The sequence below is a fragment of the Crocodylus porosus genome, unplaced genomic scaffold, assembly GCF_001723895.1.
Source record: "Crocodylus porosus isolate Cpor-Errol unplaced genomic scaffold, CroPor_comp1, whole genome shotgun sequence".
NCBI lineage: Eukaryota > Metazoa > Chordata > Crocodylia > Crocodylidae > Crocodylus > Crocodylus porosus.
The window spans coordinates 20,842,998-20,855,356 of record NW_017728906.1 but is presented as its reverse complement, the minus strand read 5'-3'; positions in this window follow the sequence as shown (position 1 = coordinate 20,855,356).

Here is a 12,359-nt window from a genome sequence, read left to right as displayed (position 1 = left end):
TTACTTGGGTGGTACTGGTTCTGTTTGGTCACAGGATGGCGCGCATAGCATATTTAATTTTACAACTTTACTAAAGTCAGCTAATCTCGTTACTATAGGTACTTTATCTTTCATGCTGGGCTGTCAAGGTCAGTTTCTCTCTCTTGTATGAGAAGCTCAAGCAATTTGAAATGAGGCACAGACAGGGGTATGTATATGCAACACTGTTAATACAAAGGGATAAATTACAATTACAGAGTTTGTTGTGTTAGCTTCTGACCTTTTGCCATTGGCATCTGAAATCAAAGACTTTGATCTTTGACATCACAGACTAGCATAACTTATGCAGTCCATTCATAGCATCTGATGAAGTAGGTTGTAGCCTCTGTCAAAGAATTAGTCTACAAGGTGCTACCACCCTGCCTTCTGGAAAAAGAAAATCAGCAATTAAGCATAACCATATGTTGGTAAAATGTACCTGTTTTTATGGACAAAACCTGACTACTTGATATCATTTGATGAAGAATATGCCTTCATGAGTTATGGATTAGTTGAGCACTAACACATCTCATTTATATCCTGTACTCCTGAATAAGAATGAACATTTCCACATGGAGTAAAACTATGCAATACTCAATGGAAAAGGTCTGCAGCTCATATCAGAGAAGCAATAGTTGTGCCTACTGTGGATTTCAACAAATACTGACTGGAAAGGGTCAGATTTAGCTTGGAGAACAGTTTGGTTCTTTTTTTAGTCATTAAGTTTCCATGAACAAATAATTATTCCTAGAAATGTGTTCAGTAGTTATTTAAAACCCACTAAATCTAAAACAGTTCCTGATGAGCTTATACAACTGTGAGAAACATTTAAAATAAAAGTAACATGCAGGCACCAATAGTTTCAATGCAAAGCTTAAAACCCCCATAAAATACCATCAATTGTGTAGTAATCCATATAAGAGCACATTATAAACCAAAATTAAAAAATCGAGACTATGTATGCCAACGGTGAACAGCGTACAGCCTACAAAACCATTTCATCTGGCCCATGGACATAGCTTTTCAGCAGCACTTGCTTTGCCATGCTGCCACAGGGAGAAGCAGTGGCTGCAGCTGGGTCCTAGTGCCCATCTGCCCACTTCTCCCCACAGACTGAAAAGGTCACTGACCACTGGTCTATGCCACTTACAAGCATAGAGTTAACCGGTCACCATAGTTGTAAACCTGTATACAGCACAGTAATATCAACTTTGGAGGGTATTTCATAAGCCCACCTCCCTACAGAAATATGTATGAGCAAGCAGTAACATCTTGTACTTTAATTACAGAAAAAGTAGCATGCAAAAGACAGGTGTTGATCAGATTAGAAGTTAGTACATTTCTTAACTTCAAGCTGACCTTGTGTACAGATCAGCCTTCAGATAGAAAAAAAGGTGGGTAAATGAGAGAGTTTCAATTGCAATAATATTTCACTTTTTGTATAATCTAGGTCTTCTTAAATCAACCTTTAGAAATAGAGATCCTGGTGCAATTATTAATCCTGACCCAACAAGAAATTTGTTTCTGAATAGAAATAGTATACAATACATATTATTTAACATCTTCACTAATGATTTGGAGGATGGGACCGAGTGCATACGTTGCCAATTTGCATATGCCACCAAGTTGAGTGGAGCTGCAGACACTCTGGAGAGTAGAGATGGGATTAGGGTTGGAAGGGACATCAGGATGTCATGTAGTCCAACCTCCTGCTCAAAGCAGGACCAGCCCCAACTAGACCATTCCATCCAGGGCTTTGTCTAGCTGGGCCTTAAAAATCTCCAAAGATGGAGATTTTACCACCTCTTTAGGTAACCTGTCCTAGTGCTGCATCACCCTCCTAGTGAGCAAGTTTTTTCCTAATATCAACTTAAAACTCCCTTGCTGCAACTTGAGACCATTGCTCCTTGTTCTGTTATCTGATACCACTGTGAACAGTCCAGCTCCATCCTCTTTGGAAACACCCTCCAGGTAGTTAAAAACTGCTATCAAATCCCCACTCAGTCTTCTCTTCAGAGGGCTAAATAAATCCAGTTCCCTAAGCCAATCCTTAGAAATCACGTGCCACATCCCCCAAACCATTTTCATTGCTCTACACTGAACTCTCTCTAACTTGCCCACATCCTTTTTATAGTGGGAGGACCAAAACTGGAAACATTACTCCATAAGTTGCTTCACCAGTGCAAAACAGAGTGGAATAATTACTTCCCTAGATCTGCTGGCAAAACGCCTACTGTTGCAGCCCAACGTGCTGCTAGCCTTCTTGGCAACAAGGGCACATTGTTGACACATTCCCATATTATTGTCCACTAGAACCCCCTGGTCCTTTTCTGCAGAGCTGCTTCTTAGTCAGTCAAGTCCCCAGGCTGTAGTGGTGCATGGGATTCTTCTATCCCAAGTGCAGGACTTTGCACTTGTCCTTATTGAACCTCATGAGATATATTTTGGCCTATTTCTCCAATTTGTATAGGTCACTCTGAATCCTAGTCCTACCCTCCAATGTATCTACTATAACCCCAGCTTAGCGTCATCCACAAACTTGCTGAGGGTGCAATCCATCCCATCTTCCAGGTTGTTAATGAAGATATTGAACAAAAACAGCCCCAGGACTGATGCCTGGGCCACTCCACTTGATACCAGCTGCCAGCTAGACATTGAGCCATTGATTATTACCTGTTGAGCCCAATGATCCAGCCAGCTTTCTGTCCACCTTACAGTCCATTCATCCAACCCATACTTCCTCAGCTTGCTTGCAAGAATGCTGTGGGAGACCAGATCAAAAGCCTTGCTGAAGTCAAGATATATTATGTCCACTGCATCCACAGAGCCAACTATCTCATCATAGAAAGCAATCACGTTGGTCAGGCATGACTTCTCCTTGATGAATCCATGCTGAGTGTACCTAATCCCCTCCTTCTCCTCCTAGTAAAAATGGATTCTTTGAAGACCTGCTTGGTCCATGATTTTTCTAGGGCTGAGGTGAGGCTGAGTGGTTTGTAGTTCCCTAGATTCTCTTTTTACCCTTTCTTAAAGATGGGCACTATATTATTTGCCCTTTTCCAATCATCTGGGACCTCCACCAATCACTACAAATTTTCAAAGATAATGGCCAGCAGCTCTGCAATCACATCAGCACACTCCCTCATTACCCTTGGATGCACTACATCTGGCTGCATGAACTTGTACACGTCCAGCTTTTCTAACTAGTCTCTGACCCTGTTTTTTCACCACTGAGGGCTGCTCACCTTCTCCCGAAACTGTGCTGCCTGGTGCAGTAGTCAGAGCTGACCTTTCCTGTGAAGACTGAGGTAAAAAAGGCACTGAGTACTTCAGTCTTTTCCTTATCATCTGTCCCTAGGCTGCCTCCCCCATTCAGTAAGGAATCCTCACTTTCCCTGACCTTCCTCCTGTTGCTAACATACTTGTAGAAACCCGTCACATTGCTAACTGTAACTCCAATTGCACTTTGGTCTTCCTGACTTCATCCTTGCATGCCTGAGCCTAGCCAAAGATGATTCCCACTCAGACTGCCCTGTGAACTAACCTTTTGCCTGGTTCTTGGAGATGAAAATATGTTTACTAATGTCTCCACCATTGCTTCTGCCAATGCTAGAACAAGAGTGAAAGTCAAATCCATGTATCTTGGGTTTCTTTCATTCTATTTATATATTTGAGATTTGCTAATGGGAAAGATCAGTTATAAGAATATTTATATCATCAGTTTACTCTCTCCCTTGAGTTTTACTGTTTTGCTGGTGTCATTGTTTTGGTGAATAGGGAGTGGACATGGACTCATTGGGCATTTATACATGTCCTCCAGAAGGGGGCTTGTGGCACTTTAATTAGCGTGGCTCTGAGACCCGGTTTAATTAAAGTGCTGAGACTGTCATGTGTATTAGCATTCCTGCATAGAAAAATGGCAGTAGGGGCACTTAAAGTTCAATGAATCAGCAACCCCAGGTCCACCACCTTTTTTCAGCCTGGGGTTGCTGATGCATATGATGATGGAGTCTGCTGGAGTGTGGTTATTACCACATTGCAGCAGGCTCTATGAATCAAGTCTGCTCCGACATGCTGTAATTACAGCCTTTTGGAGCAGCCTTGCTGCATGTGTATAGCTTCCTTTTTGTGTTTAAGCTCACTGAATAGTTATTGTGCTATTTTCCTGCACATCTGTATGGTTTGCTCTTCTTGGTGCATAGTTGCTATTCTTCCTGCACTGACGGACGATTTCGCAACTGTCTTTAAATACTAAAAGGTGGTATTATTAAATTACTAAAGGTGCCCAATAATTTTTCTTTATATAAAATGAAGGAATTAGATTTAGATCTAATCCATTCTAGATATCATACTGTGTTGTTTATTAGATTTGTTTGAAAATCGAGATTCAGTGTAGGGCTTAATCTCCATCAGATATGAGATACTTTTACAGAGAAATTTTTGTTGCACATATGGACCATAGAATCATAAAATAGGTAATGTTATAAGGGACCTCAGGAATTCATCTAGTCCAACCCCTTCATCAAGTTGGGATGGCCCCCAACTAAACCATCCCAGAATAGTGCCCGTCTAACCTGCTCTTAAAAACATCCAAAGATAGAGAGTCCATAACCTCTCTGGATACTCTGTTCTAATGCTTAACCAGCTTCTGAGTGAGAAAGTTCTTTGTAATATCCAACCTACATTTTTCTTGGCTCATTTTAATGTCTTTGTTTCTTGTAGATGCTCCCCTGCATTTACAGAAAATTGTCTATCTACCTCCATTCTCCATATAACAGCCTTTCAGTATTTAAAGACAGTTGCCAAATCCTCCCTCAGTGCAGAAAGAATAGCAAATATGCACCAAGAACAGCAAACCATACAGATGTGCAGGAAAATAGCACAATAACTATTCAATGAGCTTAAACACAAAAAGGAAGCTTACAAGAAGTGAAAGCTTGGATAACAACTTGGGAGAAGTAAAAGAAGCAGCAAGGGGGCAGGACACTCGATGGGAGCAGCAGCCCTTGTCCTGGTGTCCCAGAGCATGGGGCCCTTTCTGGTGGGGGTCAGAGCCGGTGTGGACTGCATGGTGGGAATACCAGCACTGGGCCTTGGAGGGGGCCATAATCTACCCCCCAGACCTCGATCAGTGACACCGTCACAAGCCCCATGCAGTCTGTAGCAGTTTTCCTCACCCCGCAACATGGCCCCCCACCAGGAAAAGGCTCACACCCCAGGACACCATGACAGGGGCTGCTGCCCTCATCACCATCACTCTCCCCTCACCACTTCACCAGCCAGGAAAGGACATGGCCAGAGGCCAGCCAGCAGGGCCTCTTATGCAGGGGGACAGAGAGGAGGGTTATTCCCGCCTCCCCTGGGGACCACCAGGGTTTGGCTGCTGCTTCTGCAGCTTGTCTGCACCCAGGCAGGGAGGAGGTTAATTGCTTCCTCTGTCCTCCTTCCCTCACTCCAGGACAAGGACCAGGACCAGGACCAGGACCACTGCAGAATTAACCCCCTCCCTGCCTAGCTGTGGGCAAACCATCGAGTTGGGGACCACACCCTGGGGAACCCTGGAAAGGAGAGAGGGGACAGAGGGAGGAATTAACCCCCTCCCTGCCTGCAGGCAAGCCTCAGAGGTGGTGCCCAGACCCTGGCAGTCCCAAGGGGGGAAAAAGGGGAACAGTGGGAGGAATTAACTCCTTCCCAGGGCTGGGATGGCATCTGGTCATGCCTGTGGTGGGGCAGGGGGAAAGGCAAAGCTCCATCATATCCCTGTATACCAAGCATGGGGTGTTCCCTTGATGGCAGAGTGACAGCACCAGTGGTAAGGAAGCTACAGAGGCAGTTCCTAGCACCTGGTACACAGGACTGTGTTGCAACCCCACTGCTGGGTAAAGAAACTGAGCAGGGCATGCCCAGCTCAGTACCCAGCAGCTGCAGGTGTAGCCTCAGGTCTGAGGGGGTAAGCCTATGCTCTGTGTGGCTGTGGGGGCCAGGGCCCACATAAGCCCTGCTGTCCAGCAGGTATAAGGGGCCAATGGTCAGAGCTGCTCACCCAGCTGCATGCCCAGCTGGATCTGCCCTGGCCTAGCTCCATGCAGATGAGACAAGGGGAGGGGAGTTAAACCCCCTTCTGTCCCTTTTTTCTGGAGGCAGCTGGCCACACACACACACACACACACACACACACACACACTGTGTTGCTTCAGGCAAGGGAGAGGCAAATGCCTGGCTGCTACACCCCTGGCCAGGCAGACACCGGGTGGGGTCCTCGGGAGGAGAGGAGAAAGAGGTGAAATAACCCCCCTCCCTGCCCCCCCAGTGCCTGGCCACACCCCATCCCTGATCAGGCTAGAGAGCAGAGGGGCAGGACCAGCCCTGCTCTGGAGCAGAGAGCACAGCCCCACCCAGGGTTGCAAAGCATCTGGGAGCTGGGGGACTCTGGTTTAAACTTAAACCAGGAAGGGGTCTGGAGCAGACATTGCATGAACTGATTTGACCCAAATCAGTTATGTCTGATACTACATTTAACCAGGTTTATCTTAAACTAGTTTTGACCATTTTGAAACTGGTTTGTGTGCATTAACTTATGGTCTGTTACAGGTTTAAACCAGTTTCTGACCACTTAAACCAGTTTATGTGTAATGTCTGTCCCTAGCCTTTGGAAGAGGAAAAGAAATCCTTGGTTGCTTTGCTAGAGAACGTGTCTGTTGGATTGGGGCTTTGTGGTTTGGATTCTATTCTGTCATGATCTTGCAGGGTTGTTTGGGGCAGTTACTCATAGCTGCTGCACCTAACAGGTAGGAAGGTTGAGAATTAGGACACTACTATAGCCTTGCTTGCATCAAGATAAGAACCAGCCACACTAGCTGTAAATATGTTTAAACATACAGCTGTTAATGGGATTGTCTGATCTCTGGGTTTATCCTATGAATCATGTGTAGGTGCTTGTATGCTTAACAGTGATAATATTGTGCACCCATGACACTTTGTAAAAGGATTTTTAGGCACCCCAGAGTGCCACATCATCCTGTCTGAGAATCATTGCTATAGTAAAACAGAAGCCTGTCTGAAAATAGCAGCATAACAAGTAAAGTCAGACAAGGTATGTCAGTAAACTTTAGTATAGACTACCTCCCTGAATGGTGAGAAAACATGGACTTAAAATATTGCTCTCAAAACATGAGAAACCATATTTATGTACAATAGATTTCCAACTAACAATTTCTTACCCAGATATACTGGGTGGGAGGAGGGGTACAAGATACATAGGGAAAGATGTTATACCAGCAAGCCATAGTTCAGTGTGAATATTGCAAACAAAGTCAGATTTCAGTTTGTATATGGCCTTAAATAGCTATACAGGGCCATCCCTAGGGGTATGTGGAGCCCGGGGCATATCAGCCTGTGTGGGGACCAGGCAGGGGGGGTGGTAGATGGTGAGCGGCTGGAGCTGGCTGAGCGGGGGGACTGGGGTGGCAAGCAGCTGGAGTCGGTAGTGCTTGGCAGTGGTGACAGAGCTGGCAGCACTCAGCAGTGGCAGGGCCTATATGGCACTGACTGAGGGGCCCCCCAAACCATGGGGCCTGGGGTGGTTGCCCCAGTTGCTCCCCCCAAGGGACAGCCCTGGCTTTATATAAGATAACATTTTTTTAACTGTTGGAATACTTTCAAATTTCTAAGCAAAGAGGAAACTAGCACAGATTTTATCATTTATTACCACAGCACTGAAGGTAATTTTACTCTTTTTTAGTTACATAAAAGAAAACCTGGACTTTTTTGGAAGGGGGTTGGTTGCTTGAAAGCACTAGAGCACTTAAGTAAACTGGACCACACTAGTCATTGTTCATTATGTCTTCTTTGCATTACTCTGACAGTGCTGTCATATATCTTTAAGTCTGCACTTAGGGGAAAAAATATTATATATATTCTTTTCACTTGAACATTCTTCAGTGTCCACTGTGGTAACATGAGATTTACCAGGATGTCATTTCTGGAGAACAGCTGCATTACCATAGTAGAGAGGTATGTGGAGCAATAATACACGGAGCCCTTTGTGTTGGGCTAGAATGTATATGGTAGTACAGAGGATGTTGTCACCAGTTTTGTTTTCCAGACATTAATTTGACAGTGAAGTCACATACTTTCACTTCCTCAAAAGGAAAGAAGGCAACACTGCCAATGTATAGGCATAATAGATGTGAGCAAGCAGTCATTTTAGAATAAAAAAAACATTTTTTTCCTGCCTTATATTTTATTATAGCAATAATTCTCAACCAAGATATTGTGGCATCCTGGAGTGTTGCAAGATCTTTTTCTGGTGCCATGGGTGCTGCCCAATATTAGCACTGTTAAGCATGAAGAATGCCTACATATAATTCACAAGATAAACCCAGAGATTTCAAATAGAAACCCACAGTGTTAAAAGCATTCTGACCTGTTGTGGTCTTTCTGAGTTCTCTGCAACACAATTGCTCTTTTGTTTTTCTGTAGTCAAAAAATAAATGAAAGCTAAAAGCTGGCATTTTCTAAAAGATGACTTAAGTCTGAAAAGGTTGAGAACTGGTAGCTATGATGTTATCCTCTTTTTTTTTTTCAAGCCATTGGTATTGTACCATGATTATAGCCAGGCTCTTAAAATACAGTCCTCCCAAGAGCAATAATCAAGAGGACAAATGACCAAAATATTGAGGGAGGTCAGCCTCTACACTGCAAATAAAACTGGATACCCAAGACACTTAAAATGACAAGGCAGAGGATCTGATGGGCCAAATGTGCATAGCTCCATTGTCTTCCATAGAGCTAGGCAGATTTATATCTGACAGGTATGTGCTGCAATCTATCTGTAATGGCAATCAAACTTTTCTTCTCTGATGTTCATTTTCTCTGCCTGACAGAAACACTTGGAGCATACCTGATTTGCATTAAATGAACAGCATAAAGTGGGTTTCTCTACATCAGATATACTGTGTTTATATATGTATTTTGTAAGAAAGTACCTTAATGCACTGCACAAACTTATTCTGTATAGACAGCCCTATTCAAATTCAGTATTACAATTTTGGCTTGACAAATTATGGAAGTGTTGTCTGAGCACTGAAAGGAGAAAAAAGCACTAAGGCAGGTAAAAACTATCTGTGAGATTTCCATTTTAGTGAATTTCTAGAGTATTTAAGAAAGAGGAAATAAAGAGACTCCTATAGAGATTATTCCATGAATTGACACTAAATGCTATCTGGTCAACAGGTTTTAAAAAAATATGTTGTAGAAGAAATACATGTCTTGCTCACCATTAACTACGGCAGGGTGTTCCAAAAAGAAAAAGTTACCAAAGGGAGCTGTAAGTATGTTAATAACAAATTATCCAGTTCAGAAAACATAAGTTCTGGACCTTTAAGATTTACCAAAACATTTCACAACTGGAACTTTCTTAAGATTCTGAAACATCTGGATATGTTCTATTATTAATAGCTTCAGTGGCTTCGTGTTTGCGGTTTGTGATAAAATTTGTAGTGGAGCCTTAGGAATGAAATCAATGGATGAAAGCAATAAAATATTATTTTTTGAAAATTCTACGTAAAAACTTGACCCAATTGCTTTAGTAATTTCCTATCAAAGTGATTTTAATTTATTGCTCAAACAAAAATACTGTGTTTTGATATAATAACCCTCTCTTTTTTTAATTTATAGTGTTTGGAAAATTATTTGAATCAAACTGTTCATCCTTCTCATGGTCACGATATTGTATCAATTAAAAGCAATGAGTACTAACTCTGGGAAATATAAAACAATCATATGGTTGATTTTTGTATTATTTCTGGTTTGATGAATGTTGGCTATGCCCACATGGTGCAATACTCAAGATAGCTCTGAACAAGCTACCCATGTTGTGAAGCTGAATTTATTAGCTCAGACAAGCCACACTATAAAGAATCATTACAATCTCAGGCACGCAAAATAGCTCATTCAGAGCTAGTTGAGATATTACTATATTGCAATACATTGTTCCACACAGATTTACCCTTTATACATATACAGGCAGTCCTCAGACTTAAAACATAATTGGTTCCTGAAAACTGCATCTTAAGTCGACACATTGCAACTCAGAACTAATTTTCTCATAAGAAACAATGTTATAGATATGGGATTGGTTCCTGAACTAAGGCCCAATACCCTATTTCCACCAAAACTACCCCAGAATTTTGTACTCGATCAATTATAGATGAGTAATATAGCTATATTAATGTATTTATATTGTCAATAGGAATCATATCAATTTGGAAGGACTCCTTTGAGGTGACTTTGCTGGACTTTGTGAAGGGTTCTTGGCTGGAGTCTTTTCAGGAGTCTTGGCTGCAGGTTTTTCTGGGGTCTTGCCTGCTTTCTTAAAGAAAGCGTCCAAGGAAGTTTGAACGGATGTTCTCCAGGGAGATGAGCGACGCAAAGAACTTGTTCACATGGATGAAGCGTAGTAAAGTCAAAACTGATGTCATAAAGTTGAAACCGGGTGTCAATTTATAAACGTTGCAAGTGCAAAACATTGTAACCCAGAATGTTGTAAGTTGAGGACTGCCTGTATAGTTACTTTAAGAGATGATATATTTTGCGAAACAGTCACATATTATGCAGGTATAATATATTATTTCATACTAATTTTTGATAGTACCAAGATGCTATTTCCTAGAAACTTTCATGCTTTCGTATCAGAGCAGTATAGTACAAAGACAATTCAATTATATTTACTGTAGTGATAATATATTCAAGCAAAAATGTTATACCTGCACAAATGAATCACTTTACATACTTATAACTGGCACATTAAGACTCAACTATAAGAACAATGATGAGCTTTTTTCCCCTTAAGGGGAAAGAAACCAAAACAAACTGGTAGTTACATGCAAAATAACAAAGCACAACATGGAAATTTTTATTAAGGTGGCTAGTTCCCCTAGTTTTATCAAAGCAGATAGGATGCCTAAATTGAGATATTTCAAGATTGTAACCTAGGAACAGATTCTGAAATCTATAGTTGACCTAAACATGTAGCTTTAATTAAACTACTCACAAATTTAGATTTAAATATATGTTTGCAAGACTAGGTTTTTAATGATTTGTTAATACAGTAAAATGCTGAAGTAAACATGCCATAAGGTAATTAAAGCTTAAAAATTAGTACCTGACATAAGGATATTAAGATGTTCATGGAAGCAATTTGATCAACTGTGGGCACATCTACACCAGACACTTACTACTTTAAAAACCATGCTAATAAGCTACTATGCAGTGTTATTAGGCTACTATGCAGTAACCATCACAAAAAAACTGTGCACTGGCACTGTAGTTACTGCACATTTAGTCAGTACTTCATTAAGGAAGTATGCAGTAACTACTGAGCATTAAAGAACGTGTAGATGCACCCAGTAAGTACCAGAAACAGATTCTTACTTTTCTCAGCATCATTTTGTCAGTTATTCCTTCTGTACCTCCATGGGTTTTTTTTCTGGAGGAGGTCATTTTGTGGCCACAGGACAATTTATGTTATTTTGGTAGAATGGCTTTGCCTTCCAGATACTGCCCTCTCCTCTCAGAAGAAATAAAACATTTTCATCACTAAACAACCCTTCATTCCATACCAAGCTGAACACCCTTTCATCCTTGTTAATGCAAGGTTACTAAGTTGCCCTACAGTTCCCTCTAGGCTACACAGTTCAAGACTCTTCCTGACCATGATATAATATGGTCTCCCTGTTCTTAAGAAAGCATGTGTCCTAACCCCTTTGGAATACCTGAATATACAGCCAAAATCAGTAGCATTTTCCCCATTCTGAGCCTTGAATGTGCCTTTGCCTGAGGACTCTTCTTTCATCTACCTGATCTCTCCCTAGGGTCTGTCTACATTCCATGTTCCCCAAGGCCTGGTCTCGGTGTTCCTTCATAGACTCCCATCTCTATGGTTGTTCTTTAAAGCACTTGGCTTGGGGAATGGAATACATCAACTTGAGTTCAACACCTAAATTCCCTATAAAGTGAATGTTGGGCACCTATGAATAGGATTCACAACAGTCAGCATGGTGAGGAGGGAGATACCTGAGCCAGCCAAGAAGAAACACTAAACAGAGGACCCCCTGAGATTCAAAGCACAATACCCCCGCTTCCCCTAAGCTTAGGTACTTTGTAGCAAAGTCATGCTCTAGGGGTGGCCATGATGTTCCCTGGTGGCCACGCAACCTTTGGTATGCTCTGGCTTATCTCTCCTGCCACACCTTGATGTAACTACCGCATGCTAGAAAGGGAGGTTGGTGAACCTCCTTCGGCGGGCTTTAAACTAGGCTCGTCGGGGGAGGGGGAAGATG